The following is a 24277-nucleotide window of genomic DNA, read 5'->3' on the forward strand; positions in this document are numbered from 1 at the left end:
TTGCAACACGAAAATGGCCTTAGACCCTCTGTGCCCTGGGAGGACATCACCAGAGAAGAAATATACATATAAACTAGGGCAAACACTGGAAAAGGTTATTGGGCATTTTCTAATGCTATTAAGGAAGGACGTAGGAGTCCAGTTTCTACTTAAGTTCTCTGAAGAAAAAAGACGTGGAGTTTGAGATAATCAGGGGTTGGGAGAATAGAAGGACATGGCATAAGTATATCTCCATCTCAATCAAAAGAACGAAAATTGGGAAAGAATTGTCAATTTCCATGAAGCTAAGACATCATTTCATAAATTATTCTATTAGCAATAATCACGCCTTGGATAAACCTCATTGGCTATGATACTGCCACTGTGCAAAGCTTGTTCTAAGATATTTAATGAGAATCTACTCTGGCTAGGTAGTTGGAAGGACTGATAGAGCTGTTTGATGATTGTTGTTGTCAGAAGGTCTATAGCACAGAGGTAGCTGAAAATAAGGAAACAGAAATTGTTATTAGAACTGTAATAAGTGGGATGGGGGGGTGTGGGAAGGAGGTTATATGCAGACAGATGACATGGATAGAGAACCAGATTTGGGAGAGAACAAAGAAAATCTTGCTAAAGGAAATGATATCTAAGTTGAAACCAGAAAGTGAGTAAGAGTTAATCATGGTGCAGCAAAAGGAATATGAATAGGGGAAAAGGGCTCTGGAAGAAGGGAACAATATAAGCAAAGGGCCTGAGATGAGAAATAACCTGGTTCGTGCAGGTCTCCAAAAGAAGTTCAAACTGACTTGTGTAAAATTCAGTGAGACAGGAGATGAGACAACATTTCGGCTTTGAAGTCTCTTATTAGCTACATGAAGAAATTTCGACTTTGTTATGTTTTGTGTCTTAGAAATAACCTCCTTCAATGGGGAGAATGGATTACAGTGGGGAAGAGTTATTTATTAGGAGGCTTACTGCAATAATTCAGATGAGAAATTATGATGGCTTGCATTAAGGGGTAACAACCGGGATATAACTAAGTGACTGTGTTCAAAAAATATTTAGGATCTGAAATCTAAGAATTGATGATTACATGTGGAAGGTAGAAGAAAGAGAAAGGAAGGGTGAATCCAGGTGTCTGGCATAAGCAATCTGTGGGGTAGGAATCACATATGCTAGGATAGGAAACTAGAGAGAAAAGCAAGTTAGGGGAAGACAATGAAGAAGGATAGAAAGCTGAGTTCCCAACATTCTTACTCCTCCATCAGACAGTACATTCAAATGGAAGTCCGCAGTTAGCAGGTAAGTATGGAAAGAGAGGTAAACAGACAGAGAAGAGGAGTGTATCAACAGCACGTGGCAGGGCATGGGAGGAGAGGACTCCTACCATGGAGAAGGAGGAGCACAGACTCCAAGCCTCCAAACGGGGCCAGGAACAGTCCTTGCCGAGGAGGGCCACAGAGATGCCTTCAGAAGAAGGATAGGGAGCTGCTACGGTCTGGAGAGTAGGAACTTTCAGTAGGGGGAACTTTACAACAAGACGCTGCTCTCATCAAAAAAATGGGATCTCTACGTGCTGATAGGTGGAAGGGTTCAAAATAAACCACATGAAAAGAGCAGGTTAAAGAATAGTACATGAGGTATAATCTACTTGTTTGTTTTTTTCTCATACTGAAACTGAATTGAATATTTCTGCAAGAGACTATACAAAATAGGTCCTTAAGAAAGTGAAACTGGAGAGTCACAAACAGGAGGTGACTAACTCACCACTAGTGGACCTCCAATACCGACGGAAGAGTTTGCCTTGAGTGCTCTTATATTTGTACGCAAGTTTAAGTCTGTGGAAAAGGGTGAGAGTGGTTGACAGTATTGACCAAGCAGATAAAAAGTAAAATGAAAATGAAAACTATTCATTAGCTTGGTAACAAGGAGATCATGAGAGGGTTGGTGGAAGTCTTTTCAGTGGAGTGATGGGGCTGCATTTGGAAGTAGTTGTCTTAAAGTGGGGGAAGAGGAGGAAAAAATCTGTGTAGATAACTCAATCTGGAAGACTGGTTATAAAGAGAAGGGAAGAGGTATGGCAATTACAGGAGGGAGCTGGGGGTCAAGAAGGGGACTTCTTATTATGGAGAGTTGACAATACCTTGACATCTTAATGGAACTCACTTCAGCATGAAGGGAGCTCTACAGAAGAAGGAAGGGGTATAGGGCCTGAAGACACACATCTCAGAGGGGTCAGAATGGATGGTCAGAGAAAAGGTACAGGAGATAAGCCTGGACAGGAAGAGAGACACCTCCATTACCGCAAAGTATGTGAAAAGGAAAGAGTAAAGGCAATGCAGGTAAGTGTGTTCAGCTAGCAGCATTTATACACTGGGATTCCAGAAATTTCCCTGGATACAAGAAAAATCTAACAAAATCTTATGCTGTAGTACTGTAGCAGAGGAATTTGGAGTCTAAATATTAATATCTACAATAAAAACATATTCTCTATGTGACTGTAAATGATCTTATGTATGAATAGTGCTTTTGAAGGGGTTGTCATTTGTATCTGGATAAGCTTATGAATCTATAATTGTCTCTCCATTATTTACACCCAAGAAGTCATGCAATATGGCAATATTAATTTATTTTATAAGTAATGTTGTGAGTCTCTCTAAGTCTTCTTTGTCTTTATGTACTTGCATTCAGCACAGGGTCCAGCAAAGAGTCAATTAATGCTTAATTAACAAATGAATGTAATTCTGAAAAAAAAAGTTGGTGCTTTATTCTGACCCATACATACCCCCATGAAAATATTTTTAAATGTATCTATACCCATACATAAACTGCCATACAGATTTTATTCTTGAAAGCCTATTAAAAAAAGCAATTGCAAGTGTGCTTTGGAAAACAGAAAAAAAGAAGAGGTTGCAAAAGCTCACAGTGTGGACTCTCCCATGTATATATACTCCATGTGGCTCACTTCGGTGTTCGTCATGACTTCAAAATAATAGCACAAGTTAATGCTTTTTCACACCTCTATAAAAGGTTATACTCCTCATGCCAGCCTGCTGTGCACAATTATAGGAGAGAAACCACAGGGAGTAACCAGTTGCTAACAAGCATCCCCTAGAACATCCAAGGATCTTTACCAATATATTCACTCACCAGAGCTGCCCAGTGCAAATTCAATCAGGCCTTTCATTTATGCGTGCTGATGGCAGACTGCTCTGAAGGACCAGATTGCTCCAAGGAATTGCAGGGATTGTAGGGATGGAATCTCATACATCGAAATAAGTGGCCCCATTTTTTTTCCTCCTCCCTGGTTAGTTAGAATTCATTACCATCTGAGGGCTATTCACCAGTCTGTGTAAAAGGAGTCAAATGTTGGGCTAACCAATTGGAAATATGCCCACATAATTTGCTCTCTCCACTGGCATGCATAATGGCAGCCTAGCAAAAGGGCCAAGAATATAAAACACATCGCAGCTACTGAGCTGCATCCCAGGTGGGCCAGCTCTGACAGGGTGAATGTAGACTGACCAGAAAGCCATTACTGATCTGAACTCTCTGATTTTACTCAACAGGAAGAAGACCTTTTAGAAGTTTGAGATTTATTTTTTCCAGTAAATTGAAAGGCTGGCCTTCTACACAGAGCACTCCCTGTCTAAATTATAGAGATTGCTTCTGACTACCACACACTAAGACTGGCACTGCTTGATTGAGACATCCCTTCTGAAACACCTTGTGTTTCTCTCTGCTCTTCTTTTCATTGCATACACCAGCACTTTGACAAGTCAACCTCCAGCAAGGATCTTTCTTCTGCCAGACTTTAGAGATTTGAGAAGCAAAAAAGGAAAAAGACAAAAAGAAAAGAGTGAGTGATGAGGCCAAGTTAGAGGGTGAGCAGGACAGAACAGAGGTCTCCATGCGGGTAGTGACATCTTTGTTGAGAAGTCCAAAGCAATATTGCACAAACCCACCTACACTCCCAAGTATATTCATAGGATAAGCCTTCCTTGCCTTGTAAAATCAAAGAAGCGTTGATTTGATATTTGTCCCAAATTTTAAGCCTCAACTTTTTCTGCAAAATGGGAATAATGAATAGATCACAGGAAGTCATGAAGATTAACTAAGATCATAAGGCAATGATTGTAGCAGTTTCTAGTACCACCAAAGCACTCAGTCCATTATGCCCATAATCATGAAGAAGCACAGTAGGAATCGTGCCTTTACATTACAAGATAAACTGCCAGATTACCTTGATCCGTGGGGTACAACGTTACTTACCACATCAACCTCCATTTGGGGAAAATAAAATATCCTGACCATTGACTTCTGGTGGTTACCAATGAGATCTGGTTATTATTAAACAATGAAAATGATTGCATTATCCTCAAATGCACAAAACTGCAGCATAGCCGTAAAAGGCAAGAGTTTGGGCATCCTCTACCACCTTCATAGTCACCACCAACAGACCATAGGGTAGAAGGTCTATACTCTGTATTAGGCCACCCAGTATAGCCAAGGCTACCCTGGGGTGCCTCATCTATGCCCCCTCAGCACTAACCAATCTAATACTTCCAGCTGAATGCAACTGGCTCTTTGCCTGGTGGCTTTCTCTGGCCCACTCAGCTAGAAGTGTCAGGGCAGACAGAAGCACCAGGGAGTTCATATCCCCTGGAGCAGACCTCTATAAATAACTGGTAGAAGTTGGTAGATTGCTATCTCCACGGATGGAACAACCTGAGACATTTCTGCACTGTTTCCCAGAATTCCCCAGGACTGAGACCTGGCTGCACACAACAAGAACCTGGTCAATAAGGTCCTTACAGACTTCCTTCTCTTCCTTCCTTCACTTCCCCACTTTCCTACCAGTGTTTGCTGGGACCACCTCCCAAACAGGCTACTTGTCCTCAGAGTTTCCTTCTGGAAACACTTATCTAACTCCCACAAAAGAGCATTCCACAACAAGGAGCTCCTGCAGCTCCTCACTACCACCCCATTCCATCATGGCACTTTAGCAATTGCCATTTCCACCTAAGGATTTCTGATTTAGGGAGACCTCACATAGCTTTCAAAACAACGTCTGTGGGAAATGGCCCCAGTCAATGTTTCTTGAGAGCTCACCTTGTACCATGCATCATAAAAATCGATTCTTGGGGCGCCTGAGTGGCTCAGCGGGTTAAAGCCTCTGCTTTCGGCTCAGGTCATGATCCCAGGGTCTTGGGATCGAGCCCCACATCGGGCTCTCTGCTTGGCTGGGAGCCTGCTTCCTCCTCTCTCTCTCTCTGCCTGCCTCTCTGCCTACTTGTAATCTCTATCTGTCAGATAAATAAATCTTAAAAAAAAAAAAAATCGATTCTTCTATGCTACCTCTAACCATTACAATAAAGTAAGTATCATTATTACTCCAAATAAGATGTGGAAATCCGGGTTCAGGGAAGTTAAGTCACTTGTCAAAATCTGACAGCAAGTGAAAGGAAGAGGTGGGCTGGCACCTTTGTTGGTTTGGCATCAATGTCCATGACATTTAATTCCTTAAGCTACCCATAGAACCTTCTGAGTGATAGTTCTGGAGTCGGTATATTTATAGAGCGTGCCTTGGGCAATGGATATATTTGGACTTACTGAAACAGTTTATCACTTTCCTTATTCTTCTCCATGAGCAGCTTGCAGTCTAGTCTGTCTTACCCAATGCTCAATCATTGTCAACACAGAGTTTTATAGCATTAAGTGGTGTGGTGGGAATGGATATTTGTCTCCCCCTATCATTCTCAAATTTCTTCCTTTGATAACAGAGCCCCTTAGTTTTAATTGGAACACTTGGCTACTAGCTAGACACCCACTCTCCCAACTAGACTTGTAGCTAGATATGGCCACAAGGATGTGAGTGGAAACACTGAGGACAATTCCCAGGACCTACCTGCTTGTGCTTTATCTCCACATCGTCCTTGTCCCTTCCTTAGGGATGGAAATCAGACGTGTGGAATGTTAACAATGACCAGGAGCACAGGGTGACAGAACAAACTTGAAGAAGCCTGGGTCCCCAGATCTCCGCACAGAGCCGACTTGCCCAACCCTCCTGATCAGCCAACAACACATACTGTCTTCTGAGAGAGAAACATTTTTCTACTTTGAGCTACTTGTCTTTCTTCAACTTTGAGGCAGCCAAACCCTCATAAAAAGAGAGAAAAGAGAATGAAGAACTAAGAAGAAAGTCAGCAAGAAAAAGGGGGGTAAACACCAGAGGAGAGCAAGGCTCAGAAGGGGATGAACTATAGTATTTTATTTGTTTGCTTGTTTTAAAGTTTTTGGAAACACAAAGGAAGAGGAGGAAATCAAAGCCAGAGAAGAAAGGAAGAGCAAAGACCTTCTCTTTTATCCTGCCTCTTGGGAGGCTGTGGGTGGCAGGAAAACAGAAGCAGAAAGGAATCCCCAGCTGCTATCAGAACCCATAAAAAGTTCAAACTCAATCTTCTACTGCAGAGCAGAAGATGTCACTGACTCCAAAGCAGAAGGGGTCCTCAGGATAAGCTGGTGCCCATGGAAGCCTTTGCACGTGCAAGTAGCTCAAGCAACCCTGGTCCTCCCTCACCCTGGAACAGAGCAAAGCTCCTCACCTTAAGGGGAGGCTCCAAGTCACTCATTACAGTAGACCATGTTTTCACTTTACTCACAAGAATAATAACCATACAATGCAAATGCGTGCAAACTGCCAGTTATTTCCTAAGAGGGCACATGCTTTAAAACATACATTTCCAGAGTCCACACAACAGGATACTGTCCATTATTTACATAAAAACAAATACAGATACTCTGAATGAAGGAACACTTTTTAAAAATCGCATGCTAATTATTCGTCCCTGCAGTGCCTCACCACAGCCAGCACTTTTGCTAATGAACACCACCGACTGCCCTTCAGGTCTTGGCAAAGCCCAGGCCCATGAGTCCCACACAGAGCGCTGCTGAAGCTGGCGACCAGACCTCGGCTGCTCAGCTGTACGGGGCTGGTGCAGTGCGGGTCAGTGGGGCACCTTATAAGCAACATGCAGAACAGCTGAAGAAGCAAATTAGCCGTGGTCAGTGAAGAAGGGTAAGTTGAGGGGGCGGGGTGGGGGGGACACAACAGCAGACGATATGAATCAGGATATATTGAAAGGGAAAACCGAGCGACTCTGGAAGAATATGAATTAGTGTGCAATCCAGGTTCCCAATGTCCTCAGTTGTCATCAGTCATTCCTTCTTTGAACACCTGCTCTGAGAACCAATTCTGCAGAACTTCAAGAAGCCCATTCTTTGGGGAATTTTCCTCCCCCAACTATTTCTGAATCTTTATGGAGATATTTCCACAGGTGTTTGTTGTGACTGTCACCTGCCACCTCTATCCACTATCTTATTCTCAGCAACTTGTCCCTTCTGTGGGTCATCACTTGCTGGCTCACGACTAGTTGTCCGGTCTGTTGTCTTTTTCCTTGAACATTAACACCCTCAAGAATGGCTGAGACCAGAATATAGTGTCTAATGATGGAGAAGCTAAGGGCTATTCAAGGGAATAACAATGCAGACAGAAAATCTTCAACTGGCTATTGGACATCACCCATCTAAGCATGCACAGGCCAGACCACTCCCTAGGTGCTGTGCCCTGCTTGCACCTTGATTCTTCCTAGGCTTGCCAAACTCAGGTGGGAGAAGGGAAGGATATTGTACTTTACTTGGACTGGACTTCAAGTAATACAAGCCCGCTCAGCACCTCCACTAGGACACAGATTCCTCTGTCTCCTTGCCCCTTCTGGGCAACGTCTCTCAGAAATACAACTCTGACCTCAAGAAAGGTGACTTCCGTATCATCAGGAAGAACCTCTTGAATCTTTATTGTCCTAACTTGGTTTGAGCTTTGTCTTACATAAACCAGTTTTCAAACTTAAGGAGTTTACTCATTTAGCAGAAACTACAAAAAGCCTAGAAAGAGCAGCTATCTCTCCAGCCCCATACTTTATTCTGATTGAGGGTTCAAAAATACAAGGATTCAATAAAGCTGAGATTAAATCACTGGAGAGTACTTGCTGGTGCCCCCAGGACACTCGGCTTCTTCAGGAAGCCCACCACTATGTCCAGTGTTAGAGCACCAACCGCCCCCTCCCCCTGTTGTACATGGGAGCTAATTCCAGAGCCCTACTAACATCACAGTTGCCTTTGCTTAAAAATCCACCCATAGTAAAACACAATGCTCCATCTCCAATGTCTTCCTACTGCAGTATTCCTGAGAACAATGGGCTTTTGCACTCAACAGACAACATGAACTGCCCCAAGATTATTCAGAACCAAAGGTGTCCCTTCCCTTTCTTTTTCTCTGCATTTACTCTGGGCCTTAAACCTGAAGGTCAAAGGAAACCTCATATGATTCATTTATTCAAAAATGTTTGTTGAGCATATGTAGTGGCTTGAATAGTGCTTCCCCCAGAATCCACATCCACCCAGACCACAGAATATAACTTTATGTAGAAATAGAGTCTCCACAAATGTGAGTAGTTAAGATGAGGTCATGCTGGAGTAGGGTGAACTCTAAATCCACAAGAGAGGAGGACACACAGACATACACATGGGGAATAAGGTCTGGTGACGATGGAGGGAGAGACTAGAGTGATACAGCCACAAGCCAAGGAGCTAACTCCAGGTACTGCCAGCAATCACTAATGGCGAGAGGCATGGACGGGATGGTGCCATAGAGCCTTCCTGAAAATCCAACTCTCCCAACACCGTGATTTCCGACTTCTGACCTTCTGATCTGGGAAAGAATATATGTGTGCTATTGGAAGTCGCTCAGTTTGTGGTGATTTGTTAGGGCAGCCCCAAGAAAGTAATGTAGCTCCTGGTATTTTGTAGTCACAGTACCAAGCACCAAAAGGATAGCAAGGAGCAAGACAAGGAAAGTCCCTATTCTCACGTAGCTAAAATTCTAGTGGAGAAGACAAATAATAAACAAGCGACAAAATAAATAGGGTTACTTCACAAGGTGAACAATTTTATGAAAGGACAGTAACAATGAAGTGATAGAGATGACCAGGGGGAGGTGGGGCAATAACGCCTTCTCAATGGGATATTTCTGGAACATTCACACAGACAGTGTTGACACTATCCACGAAGTCTCTCTCCAATCCAGCCAGCACTTTCCAGGGAGAGTGCCCCCTTCCACTCCACTGTGTTGCTCTCATGCCAACCAGAGATCTGACCTCTCCTCTCCTATCTTCAGAAGCTCAGGGCCTCGGAGTTCCAAAGGCACTTCTGCTTCTCACACCACATACTCTTTTCACCCACAGAAGGTTTTCTTCCTTCACATGTTCCCCAGCTTGAACATGTATCAAAACTGACAAGAATTGCTTTTCTCCCCCCATCCAGCTTGTACATAATGGATGTCAGTATATGCCCTCACCATACTAAGAGAGCAGATCCAATTTGACTTAATTACCACCGGAGCTCTGTAAACAGCCGCTAGTTATTGCTGAGCCGTGTGGTTTATGAAGAGAACACCACAAATGACAGGAAGCTGCAGGGGGAAAGTCTGAGCTGCCTCTGGCATGTTCACTTTTGAGTACAGACACTTCCATTCATCAGTGGGGACATTCATGTAATCTGGGCTGTCAGGATGATATTCCAGAAAGGAGCAACAGAGATCCAAAGTGTTGTTAATTACGTGGGCATCTCTGTGCAGAAGTCCTTGGACAAGAATGCAAGATGCTGCTTCAAAACCATAATCAGCCAGACCCTGCACACCAACTTGAGCAGGACTTCTCAGTGTGGCCCCGCTCTGCCCTGAGCCCTGGGATTCGTGAATGAGTGCAGACGCAAAGACACATTCAGTTTAGCAGAACTTGGCTTCATAAGAGAAAAATTTCCACCCAACAAGAGTGTGGTTTCACAGGATGACTCATGCTACCCCACTGTCTGACACACTGCAACTTGCAGCAGGAGCACAAGGAGGAAGGGCAGGTAAAGGTGCAGCAGGCGCCTCTGTTCTGAACAAGGACGCTGGAGTCCTGAGCTCAGGGCCTCCCCACAAGGAGTGAGGGCACGCAGTGGGGACAGCATTCTGAAGGTGATGTGCTCGAGAGTGAAAGGAGGACCTGAGGAAAATGCAGATTCTGGTTCAGCAGTCTGGGACAGGGGCCTAGAATTCTGCACCTGGAACAAGCTCCTGGAAATACCCACAGGCTGTCGAGGACCTGGAGAACCGGCTGCTATGTGAAAGCGGACTGGGGGCAGGGGTCCACTTCTGAGGCCTTTGCCAATGCCTTGACATCCAGATAAAAACCAGGGCCACTCTGCTTCTCATGGGCAATCATAAACTGTTACATATTAGATACAGTTTCTCACCACCAAAAATGATTTATTCCTATTTCAACAGCATATGACAATTCTATGTGTTGAATTAAGACAAATTCAAGTATAAACATAAGTAGTTTTCAGAAGATGATAAACCAGCGTATTTGCACTTGATCTGCAGGGGACAGTCACATAGGGAACAGTCACAAAGACCAATGCCCAGGCTCCAGGCCATGGCAAGTGAATCCAGATCTCCTGGACTAGTGTGTAAAAACGAGGTCAAGGGAAAGCAAGGGAAGAGGTGGACAGCCCTGAAGGAAGAGAAGAGAAAAATCCAAAACAAGAGGGACTACAGAAAAGGATGAATTCCTCTCATTTCTTACTTCAATTCCCATTCCTTTCAAATAGCACTCGTTTCTCCCCTTGCAGACTCCCCTTCCTGGTATTCTTCCAGTCAGAATGTGTTCTGTGGATGACAGCACCAGCATCACCAGGGATCTTATTAGAAACTGAATCCCAAGCCCCTCCGCACACCTACTGAACCAGAATCTGCATTTTAACAAGATCCCCAGGTAATCGCTGTGCACAGTAAATTCTGAAAGCACGCCTCTGCATGGATTTGAGGCCAAGCTCTTTGGCACAGACATACGTTAGGTACAAAGGCAATCATTAAGCTGCCCGGGCAATTCACACTGGGGTCAGCTGCTGCTTATACCCCTGGCAGGCAACTGTGGGAGAGGGTGCCTGTGAACGGGTAATTGATTTACAACATCATCTGACTATAACCCAATGAAAGCCAAGTTGTTTCTTTTCCTATATTGATATAATTACCGACATGAGGGGAAGCAGTTTCTTTCTTCAGATCAAGTAACCTTGTTATTCATCAGCCTGTGCTAGCTCCACTTCTGATTAGCAATTTATTCTGGGGGGTTATTGACTGACCCCACTTGGCTCTCATTATTCATTCTCTTTCCAACAGCAATAATTATTTAGCTCTCAGAATGACAGAAACGAACATGCAGTTATACATATTTGCATTTTCTGTACATCTTTCTATTTTTCTTGCCTGCTCCATAGACAGAACATTACTTGAGGACCATGAATGCTTTTTTAACTCCTCACAAAACCTAGCACTTAGTGAGAAATGTAATTGATGCTGCTGGGTGATGCCAGGAAGCATCTGTAATTCTATTCCTCTCAGTGCTCCATCTCCTGAGCTAGAAACAAAACTGGTTTAAGCCACAGTGGAAGACCCTCAGTTCCACAAAACTCACCACCTGCCTCTCTGCACTGACTCTATGCTGTAATTCAATCATGAAAAGCAGACGCTGTCACTAGCTTAGAAGCAGTTCCCAAGAGTTCATCTCAAAGTCATTTATTGGAACTTCAAGTGTATTACCTCAAAACAATCCCTTCAGTTCCCTCTGTAGCCAGGATGGATCCTGTGAGTGGGAAGCCATACTTCTACAATACTACTAATCTGAGTGGGAAGCCATACTTCTACAATACTACTAATCTGAGTGGGAAGCCATACTTCTACAATACTACTAATCAATGGCAACAATGTTAAATTAAATCCAAAAAGGCTTTCCTTCAACTTGACTTGGTCCTTTAGGAAAATTATGAATCGAATGACTATAGGAGGTAGGAAGAGGTGATTTTACAGATTCTGAGGCATATATATTTCTAAGAGCTTTAAAGATAACTAGTATTAATTTTTCAGGGTAAATTTTTTAATTAAAACTTCTGATTTTCCTCTTTCTTGCACAACATGTGGATACACCTTAATTTTTACACTTATTTTCCAAAAGTATCACTATTCTGTGGCTCACAGATGGCTCCTGGATGAACTCACAAGAGGGAGAAAAAAAGAACAGAGAAATTAAAAGACAAAAGTGAGCATGATCACAATCTACTGAGTCTAGTATAACAGAAGGAATTAAAAGGTTAGGTATATGAATGAGTGATGGACAGCTTGAAGTAGATACAAAATAATCAAATTTTAGAAATGGAAGGAACCATAGTCACAATGACCATATTTTCCTTTAGGGCCCTGTTCTTCAAATGGAGGGAAGAAGGGACTATGCCCCGGGTGACAGTGGACAGTATCTAGACACATTTTTGGTTGTCACAACTGGTGGAGTACTACTGACATCTGGTAATATCTGGGACCAGGGATGGTGCTAAGCACCCTACAGTGTACAGGGAAGCCCCCAAACAATGATTTATGCAGCCCCAAATGTCAGTAGTACTGACATTTTGTACTGAGTAGTACTGAGTACTGTAGTATTGAGACCAAGAAACCGCTTTGGAGGTAAAGAGTAACAGGTAAGACGGTCACTAGCTGGCTAAATAGTGACAGGCATTCCTAAGATTCTTCTACAGCAAGATTATGGAGAAGAGGACTGGGATGGCTGATCTGACAACCCAAGGTTTAGTGTAGGTGAGAAGATGATACTGCATGTCACATACTGAAAAGGAGACAAAGAAAGAAAAAAGATCCAATTGTTGGGAGTGATAAGTAGGAAGAAACATGGTACAGAGAGTGGGTCAAGGAGCAGAGTTGCACACTGAGCACCTCTGTTGCTGTGGAAGGTCACAAGATAGCTTAAAAGAGCTACATCAGGCTGGTCAAAAGCTCCTTCATGTGGAGCCTGCCGTCTTGGTTGAGATTCAAGGTCAGCAGAAGTGGGGACCAAGGCAACTTCTGGGCAGCAATTCACTAAAATGAACATGGGATGTCTGTAGGGAAGGTCTGTGTAATCCGGCAGGCATCCATGAACTAACAATGACCTCCAGGAACTAACAAACTCACTAACATAAAGTTCACATCCATATTTTGATCACTCCCAAATTTTCATCTTTAGCCACATCTCCTCCCCTGAACTTTTAAATCATGTATCAAATGCCAATTTACCTTCTCAACTTAAATATCTAATAGGCATATCAAATTAGAATTTCTAAAAATAGGGCACCTGGGTGGCTCATTGGGTTAAGCCTCTGCCTCCAGCTCAGGTCATGATCTCATGGTCCTGGGATCGAGCCCCGCATTGGACTCTCTGCTCCGCAGGGAGCCTGCTTCTCCTTCTCTCTCTGCCTGCCTCTATGCCTACTTGTCATCTCTCTGTCAAATAAATAAATAAATCCTTAAAAAAAAAAAGAATTTTTAAAAATAAACTCTTAACAATCCCCTACACCTGTACTTGCTACAGTTTTCTCCATCTCAGTTGCTCAACTAGAAACACTGGAATCATTTTTATTTTCTTCATCTGACACTGAACATCTAATCAGACAACAAATTCTCTCAGCATTATCTTCAAAATAAATCCAGACTGAAAACATTCTGTTAACTGAAAGAAGCCAGTGACAAAGGACTGCATGTTGTATGCTTCCATTTGCATGAAATGTCCACAACAAGCAGGCCTACAGAGAGAGAACGTAGACTAGTGACTACGAGGGCTGAGGAAAGGAGATTGAGGGGTGATGGCTAAGGCATACAGGGTCTCTTTTTAAGGTGTTGAAAATGTCCTCAAATGTATTGTGTTAATGGTTGAACAAATCTGTGAATCTACTAAAAGCCAGTGAGTTGTACATTTCAAATGGGTGTAGTGGATGGTATATTTCAATAAACTTGTTATTTTTTTAAAAAGCATACGTATACATAGTATCTCTATGATCTGACCTCTTCTCAGAATCTGTTCAATGACTGATATGGGCCCACACCATCACCCCAGCCCTACATTACTGCAGCAGCTTCTGGACCTGACTGGACACTGGTTTCTCTTGCTGCTCTACCTGGGTGCTTTTCCCCAAGCAGCTCATAGTGACCCTTTGAAAGCCTAAGTCAGATGATATTACTGGCTCCCATCACAGTGGAGTGAAAGGCAAAATGGCCCTGCACACACAAACTGGCCCCCACTTGGCACTCCAGCATCATCCTCTCTAACCCCTATCACTCACTGCTGTAACCACTCACTTCCTCCCTGCTTGGTGAACACACCAGGCCCTGCTCCTCCAGGACTCTCAACTTGCTATTTCCTAAGCTTCTTCTCCCAGATCCAAGTGCCCTGCTCCCCCCACCTCCAACAGTCTTTGTTAGAACCTTTGTTTTAATGCCTTTCTGGTCATCCTATTTAAATTTTAACCCCCCAACAGCACCTCCTCGTCCTCTTTCCTGTTCTATTTTTCTCTTTAAGAGTTACCACCATCCAGGGGCGCCTGGGTGGCTCAGTGGGTTAAAGCCTCTGTCTGCGGCTCAGGTCATGATCCCAGGGTCCTGGGATCAAGCCCCACATTGGGTTCTCTGCTTGGCGGGGAGCCTGATTTCTCCTCTCTCTCTCTCTCTTTCTCTCTCTCTCTGTCTGCCTCTCTGCCTACTTGTGATCTCTATCTGTCAAATAAATAAAAATCTTAAAAAAAAAAAAAGTTACCACCATCCAAAAGTGTGTTTAATTTACTTATTTCTTTTTACTGCCTCAGTTACCTAAAATGGAAGCTTTGTGAGAGCAGTAATTTTTACCTAGGTGTTCACTACTATATCTAGAACACAGCCTAATATAATAGGAGATGTCTGATACAGATTGTTGAATGAATGAAACAAGTTAATGCAAGAAAGAATACAAATGTTAAATTATATAAAATTGAAAATATATGCTATATCCTATGACCCAGCAATTTGCACTACTTGTACAAAGATACAAAGGTAGTGATCCAAAGGGGCACCTGCACCCCAGTGTTTATAGCAGCAATGTCCACAACAGCCAGACTATGGAAAGAGTCCAGATTCCCACTGACAGATGAATGGGCAAAGATGATACACACACACACACACACACACACACACACACACACATGCATACACATGCTTGCACATACATACACACACAGTGGAATATTACTCAGCCATCAAAAATGAAATCTTGGGAGGGGAGTAGGGAGAGAGTGGTTGGGTTATGGACATTGGGAAGGTATGTGCTATGGTAAGTGCTGTGAAGTGTAAACCTGGCAATTCACAGACAAGTACCCCTGGGACTAATAATACCTTATATGCTAATTAAAAAATTTAAAAATTTTTAAAAAGTGAAATCTTGCCATTTGCAACAACGTGAATGCAACTAGAGGGTATTACACTAAGTGAAATAAGTCAATCAGAGAAAGACAATAATCATATGATTTCTCTCATATGTGGAATTTAAAAAACAAAAGAGAGGAGCCTAGAGGAAGGGAGAGAAAAATAAAACAAGATCTTAATCAGAGAGGGTAAAAGACTCTTAACCATAGGAAATAAACTGAGGGTTGCTGGAGGGGTGTTGTTGGGGGGATGTGGTAACTTGGGGATGGGCATGAAGAAGAGCACATGATGTAATGAGCTCTGGGTGTTACATGTAACTGATGAATCACTAAACTCTACCTCTGAAACTAATAATACACTATATGTTAAATAATTAAATCTAAATTTTAAAATCTAACAAGAAAAAGAAAATAATGCTATAAAAGTTTCATGGTGAAATCACTTCATATTTCTGTTTTAAAACCTTGATAATTTTTACCCTCTTTTACCTATATTCTATCATAGCCATAGTGGCCCTATTTTTAAAACATAATTAGTAAACACATCAGAGGAATATGTGGTCTTTAAAGAAGCAGAACTATTAAAAAAATAAGAATAACATACTTTTAACAATTTACTGAGAAAAATACCGCGTCAGAAGGGACAAGGAAAGTGGAACAGTTCCTTCTAATCTGGACATCATTCTCTGGTTTAATTATCTCCTGTGAATTTTGGCTTAGCCCCCCAAATGAAAAGGCAATTCTTTTCTAAGAAAAAAAGTAATAAAGTAAAAAAAAAGTAATTAAGAGACTATGAGAAAGAGAAGAACTGAGACCCCATGCATGGCTGGAAAAGAAAAGTGACCATTAAGAGCCAATCCACAGTTGCCAAACTGTGGAAGGAGCCGAGATGCCCTTCAACAGATGAATGGGTAAAGAAGATGTGGTTCCTATATACAATGGAATATTACTCAGCCATCAGAAAAGATGAATACCTACCATTTGCATCAACATGGATGGAACTGGAGGGGGATTATGCTAAGAAAAATAACTCAGCAGAAAAAGACAATTATCATAAGTTTCCACTCATATGTAGCACATATAGAATAGCATGAAGGACCACAGGGGAAGAGAAGGAAAACTGAAGGGGGAGAAATCAGAGAGGGAGACAAACCATGAGAGACTATGGACTCCCAGAAACAAACTGAGGGTTTCAGAGGAGAGGAGGGTGGGGAGAGGGCTAACAGGGTGATAAGTATTGAAGAGGACATATGTTGTGATGAGCACTGGGTGTTATACGTAACTAATGAATCATTGAACACTACATCAAAAACTAATGATGTACTGTACAGTGGCTAACTAAACATAATATTTAAAAAAAAAAGAGTGAACCTGGGTGAACCTGGGTGGCTCAGTGGGTTAAAGCCTCTGCCTTCGGCTCAGATCGTGATCTCAGGGTCCTGGGATCGAGCCCCACATTGGGCTCTCTGCTCAGTGGGGAGCCTGCTTCCCCCTCTCTCTCTGCCTACTTGTGATCTCTGCCTGTCAAAATAAATAAATAAAATTTTTTAAAAAGAGCCAATAAGTCTCTTGAATTCAGATATGACAATAGGGTTTTGGAATTTCCTAGGGTTATGTGAAATCCTAGAATTCCTCATCTTTCCCTAAGTAACTTTTGAATCCAAAAAGTGACTGCAGAAAATTACAGAAAACATTCTAATAGTCCTAGAGTAAAATAATGATTTGATTAAGGAATCACGAATGATTAGTGAATAACCATCTATTTGTACCTATTCTTAAGCATTTCTCTCAGCCTTGCTCTAAAATAGTTCTCATTTAAGGGCACCTGGGTAACTCGGTCGGTTAAGCATCTGATTCTTGATTTTGGCTCAGGTCATGATATCTGGGTCATGGGATCAAGCCTTGCACTTGGTGTGGGGCCTGCTTGAAATTCTTTCTCTCCCTCTCCCACTACAGGTATTCCCCCTAAAATACAATAAAAAATAAAATATTTTTATTTAAATAGATTTTAAAATAGAATAGTTATACTTAGCCATGCTGAATACAAAGTTATGTTAAGTTCTCAGTTCATTGTGAGTTGGGATAACATAGAGCTTGCAACCACTGCATTCCAAGTGCACACAGAAAAAGGGCAGTGACTTAGGGAGAACCACAACTACAAATGAGTAGCAATATCACATTTCTGAAGAAGGGATTTGTATAACCAAGGAAAAAGTCATAGGAACAGTAGAATTTCAGGTAATAGGGGGTTGGATAGGTAAGAGCAGTAAGAACAGAGTTAAGTGAGTAAAAGAGGATTCTAGGTAGATGAAAGCAAAGACAGGGCCTCTATTGTGACAGTAGAGAAGCCCCTCCACTCATACCTCTAAAGGAATTTAAAGGACACTCTGTGTCCCAGAGGTAAACCCCCACAGTCATGGCCATAGCTGTCATCTGGAGGGCATGGCATTCCAGAGCATTGGAGTTGGAGAGCAGATTATGGCCAACAGCCCCAACATTCTCTTCACGTAGTTTTGTGCATAGACAGGCCTGCCTCCAGTATTTCAGAGCCTAGGACAAGAGTATACATGGAGGTCCACATGCCATGTATCTCAATTATAAGCCCAGCAAACAAACTATTAAATAAAATTTGTTCTATTTATCCTATCTTAACAGATATACCTTCCCAACAACCTGGATAGCCAGATTTAAAATGACAGTTCCCAGGACTGTATCAGAACATGACATCAAAGGATGGCATTGAGGGGAGAAATCATAGCCTCTGAGAGGGAGACCAGCTCAATCCTGCACCTCCATCCACATATATGTGGACACTGAGAATGCATATCCAGACTCTGTCCACAGCAGCTACTGACTATCCTCAGGCCTAGAAATCTGCACATCAGTGGCCCAGTTTACCTTCTGGAGATAGACCTGGAGAAGAGGACCACAGAGGTCCTAGAAGTGGATGCAGGACCATCTAGGCAGAGAATTCCAAGATCCCAGGTACCCAAAGCATGATCTTGAAGGAGTGGTACAGGATCTAGGTGGGTACATGAGGAAAACAAGGTCCAAGAGGATCTAAAGAATATGGTCCTTTTGTCCTGATGTTGCAGAAATGACTGTCCCAGAAATTTCCTCATGTCTCTTAATGATCCCAAGGAACTACATAGGAAAATCAAAGCGTATACTTCTCCCAAACAAACATCAATAGACCTCTTACTGATTCAGAGGAATGCCATTACATCCACACTTCAAAATATCAACCAGGAGAGAGGGGACACATCTCTCTTTTAGAAGAATTCAAAAACCTGCAAACAGATATCCTGGATCCAGGAAGTGGAACTTAAACCCCACCCCCACCCTGCCTTTTAGCATGGGCTGGACTCAGTGATTTGCATAAAAAATAGAGTATAGAAAAGTAAAAAATACTAACTTCACAGTGGAGAAGCGTGGCAAACCCTATCTAAATCAAATGATCAAGGTTAATCGCATCAGTGAAAAGTCATGTTGATCTCATATGTCCATAATAACATGCCAAGTTGATGAAGAAGACATACTCTGTGGTTTGCTTCTCCAAACCCATAACCCTAGTATAACCATGAGAAAAACATCAGACACATTCAAAATGAAGAGCATCAACAAAATGCCTGGCCAGAACTCCTCAAGACTGTGAAGGTCCTAAAAACCAAACAGAGACTGAGAAACAGTCACAGACCAGAGATTCTGGAGACATGAAAACTAATTCCACTGTGGCACCCTGGATTGGCTCCTGGCACAGAAAAAGGACATTAATGTGGAAACTTGTGAAATACAAATAAAATCTGGATTTTACTTAATAGTACTGTAACAATGTTGACTTGTTAGTTCTGACAAATGTATTGTGGTAATGTAAAATGTTAACAATGGGGGGAAAATGGGTGAGGAATGTTTGGAAACTCTCTGTATTCTCTTGGCAACCTTTCTACAAATGTAACATTATTCTAAAATACAAAGTTATTTTTTAAAAATGTTCATCCACAGCATCAAAGAATCCCAGTACATCCATCATTCTGTCTCCCTGTGGCCCACAATCGCTGGATCGAACAATGAGATGGCATTTCCCAGGTCTAGAATACTGATTTGGAGGCCCTTTTCATGATACCTCAAAGATGCCAGTTCTCCTGGTCAAAATTAGTCTGATCCCAGAGGCGCACATAACCAACAGCGCCTTGGAATATCAAGATGTGTCTGTGGACATTCCAAAGAAAATAAAGAAGGTTTAAAAGAAGAAGAGGAAGGGAAATTACTTGTGGCATGTTTACAATTTGGAACAGCATAAAATAGGAAACAAATGACATATATAAAAGTCTGGTAATAAACTTGAGAAGGAATCCTAAAACAGACCACAGAGACCTTAACACACTGCAACAGAACACTCAGCTGTTCAGCTGAACAGCCTCCCCCGGGCATGCGCGCAGTAGTTACTCCACAAAACTGCCTCAGAATGGAACTAACCATAGACATATGCTCTGCCTTGCCTCTGCTGTTAAGGAGGGGACACCAGGAATTTGCATAAAACTCAAAAGCGTCAGCTATTTCTAAGAAAAGCATTTGGTTTATCACGGGAAAGCAGCACAAAGAGCTCTTGCAAGGCACCCGTACCATTCAGTCAGAGGTCCACAGACAGCCTTGTTGACTCCCATGAATGTAACCATATAGGATTTGCTAGTAAAGAAAACATAGGACTTCAGGTATTTGCCATAGTTGGAAATTTGCTCCAGGCACAGATAATGGTATCTTCCCGAATTAATGTAGGCGCCCTGCAATGAGCCCCACTATGGTTTCGGAGAGCAGGATCTTGTAACTGCTCTACAGCTGCTCCGCTTGAAAAGAAACCATCAGGACACTCATCAGTACCTCTTTTGAAAGCCATATTTTGCTCTTTCACTGGGATTCTTACTACTGACAAGTTGTTTGGTAAAGTGTTTCATTAATTATAGAAAACTCCAAGCCTTACAAGATGTGGCAGCAATTTGAAACTCCACTTATATAGGATTAGCTACTTATGAATAATGTTTCAACATCCAACCAGAACCTAATTGTTAGGCCATCTTTTCTCAGATCGTCAAATCAAGAGAAGGAGAACATTTATGTGTATTGAGCACAGTCTGTGCTATGAGTTTCAGGTGCTTGCTTTATTCCTCAACACCCCCCCATCTCTATGAGGCAGGTATGTTCTTTCTTTTAAACACAAGGCAACCAGACTGTGAGAGGTTAAGTGTCATGGATAAGGCCACATCTTGGGACTGCTAGCAAAGGGATTTGAACTCAGCATTGTTTTCTATTAAAGTAGAAGATACTGTCATTAACCCACACTGCCCCTGGAAATACTCTGGAAGCCAGAAAGAGATTGAGAGACTGAGGAAGAAAGAGGGAATATGAAGGAAGGAGGGAGGAAGGTAAGAGGTAAGTGGGAGGGACAGCCAGTTCGAATGAAGATCATCTCAGACAAAATCAGGAAGGAGTGAAGTTGCTATTTATCTGGCCATGTTCTACACACTTGCTTTGCCCTCCTCCACTCCTCTCCTCCTCAAACTTCCCTGCCTCAGAAGTCACCTCTGCAGGTTTACAATCCTTTCAGTTGCAATTAACAGAAAGCCGGTGCAGAATGGCTTAGATAATAGAGGAATTTTTTTTTTTTTTTTAATCAATGACTAGAAGATCCAGAAATAGGGCAGACTTCAAACCAGTCTCTATCCTGGGCTCAACCAACAGGGCCAGGACCGCTTTGGTCTCTCATCTCACATTTTCCAATTTGTCTCCATCCAGAAACTGCTCTTTCCCAGTGTAGATCCCAGGAAGAAAGGCTTTCTAATGTGAATTCAAGGAGAGACACATAAGAGAGAGAATGAGATGAGGTAATGGCATGGCCATAGAGCCAGAAGAATACAGAAAGGTCCCAAGTCTGTGTTTCCCCAGTGAGCCCTGCTCCTCATCTTCATCCCACCAGCCCCATCTCTCACCTCAAGCCCTATGGTTTCCTAGGGGAAATATGCACACAGGATAACGCAAACCAGGAAATAAACCTCCACCTTACCACTTGCCAGGTGCTCATAACCCACAATGCAGAAAACCCTGGTAAATATGACAAGAGTCCTTGATGGATGGAAAGATGATCTTTCCCTTCCAGCTACCAAGTTAAATGAAATGAGAACTTTCCAATACTTAAATGTTTCTATGAGAAGAGAAGAAAGATCCCACTTACCTGGCAACATGGTGATAGAAGGGCAAGAGAAAAAAAATCTAGCACCAACCTCTTGTTCTAAACATAATTTAGGTGGAGGAAGCAGCAGACCTCCATGCCCATGTCTGGCATTTCTCCCACAAGAAAATGTGGCTCCTTCAATGTCTTGAAATCTGACCAATTCCTCTCAGCGTTACTTCCTCTTAGAAAGGGCAATACATTCTTGTTAGACATTGTATCTGAAGCTCGGAAGTGACTTCTTCCTAGCAGCTTTCTAGCTTCTTCAGTAGATGGGATGAATGATATGTCTTAAGATAGAACTAGGACAGGAAGTCACCCAAGGATGCTGGGGACAATGCTCTGCCTCACTGTGCTAGAGAAATGTGACCTTAAGCAGGAGGTCAACTTTACTTTAATTTTCCCACAATGAAGTCAATGACAAAATCCATATGGATTAGTATAGATTTTAGTATTAGTATAGATTCAGGTAGTATAGAATTTTGTTGTAAAATGTCTACAGGGTAAGTCCAGTCTTCACACCCAGGTTACTCAGAGCTGAGAGGCCATCACCTATTAGATAACTATACAAACCTACCTTCTCTGTGCTTTGTTTTGTCACGTACACAGTGCAAGGAGGTGGGACTGGCTTAACTTTAATGTTTTTTCCAAAGGTCTCAAACATTGAAATGGAAGGGTATTTATATATAAATGTGGATTCAAATGTTACCTTATTTGAAGTAACACTTATTTGCGCATTACCTTGCTGAAAAACAGATTTAGGTCTACTGTTATTTTTAAACCTCAACAGAGAAGACACTGTACCTTCAAATTATATATAGTGTCTTCTATTCAGAAGATCCTAGGAAAATATTTAGTAAGGGTTCCAATGGAGATGGAGTCACTCTCACTCAAAAGTCCAATAAAGAAATAAGATCTCAGCCACCAACTTGGGTCTGGAAACTATTCCTCTACTTGTATGAATTAATAGACTCAAACAACAAAAACAGGGACAAAAATTAATGTATTTGGCTCTACAGAAACATTCTAATAATATTCTAAGTCCCACTCAGCTTTTGGTTTACCACATAGGTGAAAATGTTTCTTCTGGTTCATTTTCTCTTTCTTTAAAGAGTGCATTATTTTTCCACCCCTCAGTATATGTTATGTATTCAATATGTCCTTAATTCTAGTACTTTGTCCTCCACTGATTTTAAAAATCAGGGGCACCTGGGTGGCTCAGTGGTTAAGCCTCTGCCTTTGGCTCAAGTCATGGTCTCAGGGTCCTGGGATTGAGCCCCGCATCAGGCTCTCTGCTCAGAGGGGACCCTGCTCCACCCCCACTGCCTCTCTGCCTAATTGTGACCTCTCTCTTTCTCTCTCTGTCAAATAAATAAATAAAAGTCTTTAAAAATATATAAAAAAATAAAAATCAGTCATGTGGTGTGCTGAAGCAAGCCTAGGATCAAAAGAACTAGGTTCAGGTCCCAATGCCTCTACTTAAAAGGTGTGAAAAAAAATAAGAGACTCTAAATCATAGGAAACAATGGGTAGAGGGATGGCGTGGGTGGGTGATGGATGCTGGGGAGGGTATGTGTTGTAATGAGCACTGGGTATTACATAAGACTGATGAATCACACACCCATACCCCTGAAATAAATAATACATTGTAAGTTAATTAATTGAATTTAAATTTTAAAAAATCAAAATTTTAAAAAAAGGTGTGGGACTAGGCAAGTGACTTCTCTAATATAAAGGAAGTGATTACATTTACCATACGGGTTACTATGAAAATCATTGTTATTTATTTATGCCTTACGTTCTTTTGGAAAGGAGTTATGACAAGTATCATGAATATGTAATTTAAAAGATGGCACCCGAAATGGGACTGAGGGAATACAGGAAAAAAAAAAAAACAAAAAAACAAAAAACAAGACTTGTGACTTAAAATGGATTCAGGAATACAGTTAAAATGGTTCATTGCATAAAGACATAAATATCTGCTCTGAGAAGGAAATCCGCATACTGGACGGCTGGGGATGATGAAGGATATCGCAGATGGAAGAGTGCCTGTGAAGGTAACAGGCGCTACATGGCTATTACTTGTTTCTCTACAAAAAACCCAGACTTTGAAATTGTGCAATCTCAGTGTGCCCACTGGCTCTGTGTTTTACTTTTACAACCTCTTAGCACCTCAATTTTTTCAATGTCTGCAATGAGAAGAATAAATCCCACTTTGCAGGGTGGTGGGGCTCCAAAGTGCCTCATCTGTGGCAGGAGCCCAGGGAATGTGAGTTTCTGGCTCCTTCTCTTCCCCTCTCTCTCCCTCCTCACTTCTGTATCTCTTTCTGCATACTTCAGGTAGTAAATATTCCTGTGAGAAATTGTTTCTAGTTCATTATATTATCCTCTGTTTACCATCATTTTATTTATACTTATTAACAGCAATATAATACCCATATCTGCCTCGGAGAGTTGCATACATCTGTATTTGCTAGAAAACGGCTTCCACTCAACAACAAAACAGAAAAGTACCTTTAAAAACTGCCCTGAAACACACAAGGCCATTAATGTCACATACAATATAGGAGAGTTGATTTCTTGACAGAAGGTTAATTAGTTCTCTCCCATAGGATGGCATTGTCATAATTAAACCAATAACAACAAGGAGAAAATACACCCCTGGGCAATTGAAGACATTCCGACAAGAATGAGAAATGG

At 42.0% G+C, this 24277-nt stretch overlaps 1 non-coding gene across 1 annotated transcript; it reads right to left on the minus strand.

The window, feature by feature from the left end:
* Window positions 1–233: 233 nt before the first annotated feature.
* LOC123939449 lies at window positions 234–373 on the minus strand. Its single transcript, XR_006817849.1, has one exon. It is a non-coding gene; the product is annotated as a U4 spliceosomal RNA (small nuclear RNA).
* Window positions 374–24277: the final 23904 nt, after the last annotated feature.

The sequence above is a fragment of the Meles meles genome, chromosome 3 (genome assembly GCF_922984935.1).
Source record: "Meles meles chromosome 3, mMelMel3.1 paternal haplotype, whole genome shotgun sequence".
Classification (NCBI taxonomy): Eukaryota; Metazoa; Chordata; class Mammalia; order Carnivora; family Mustelidae; genus Meles; species Meles meles.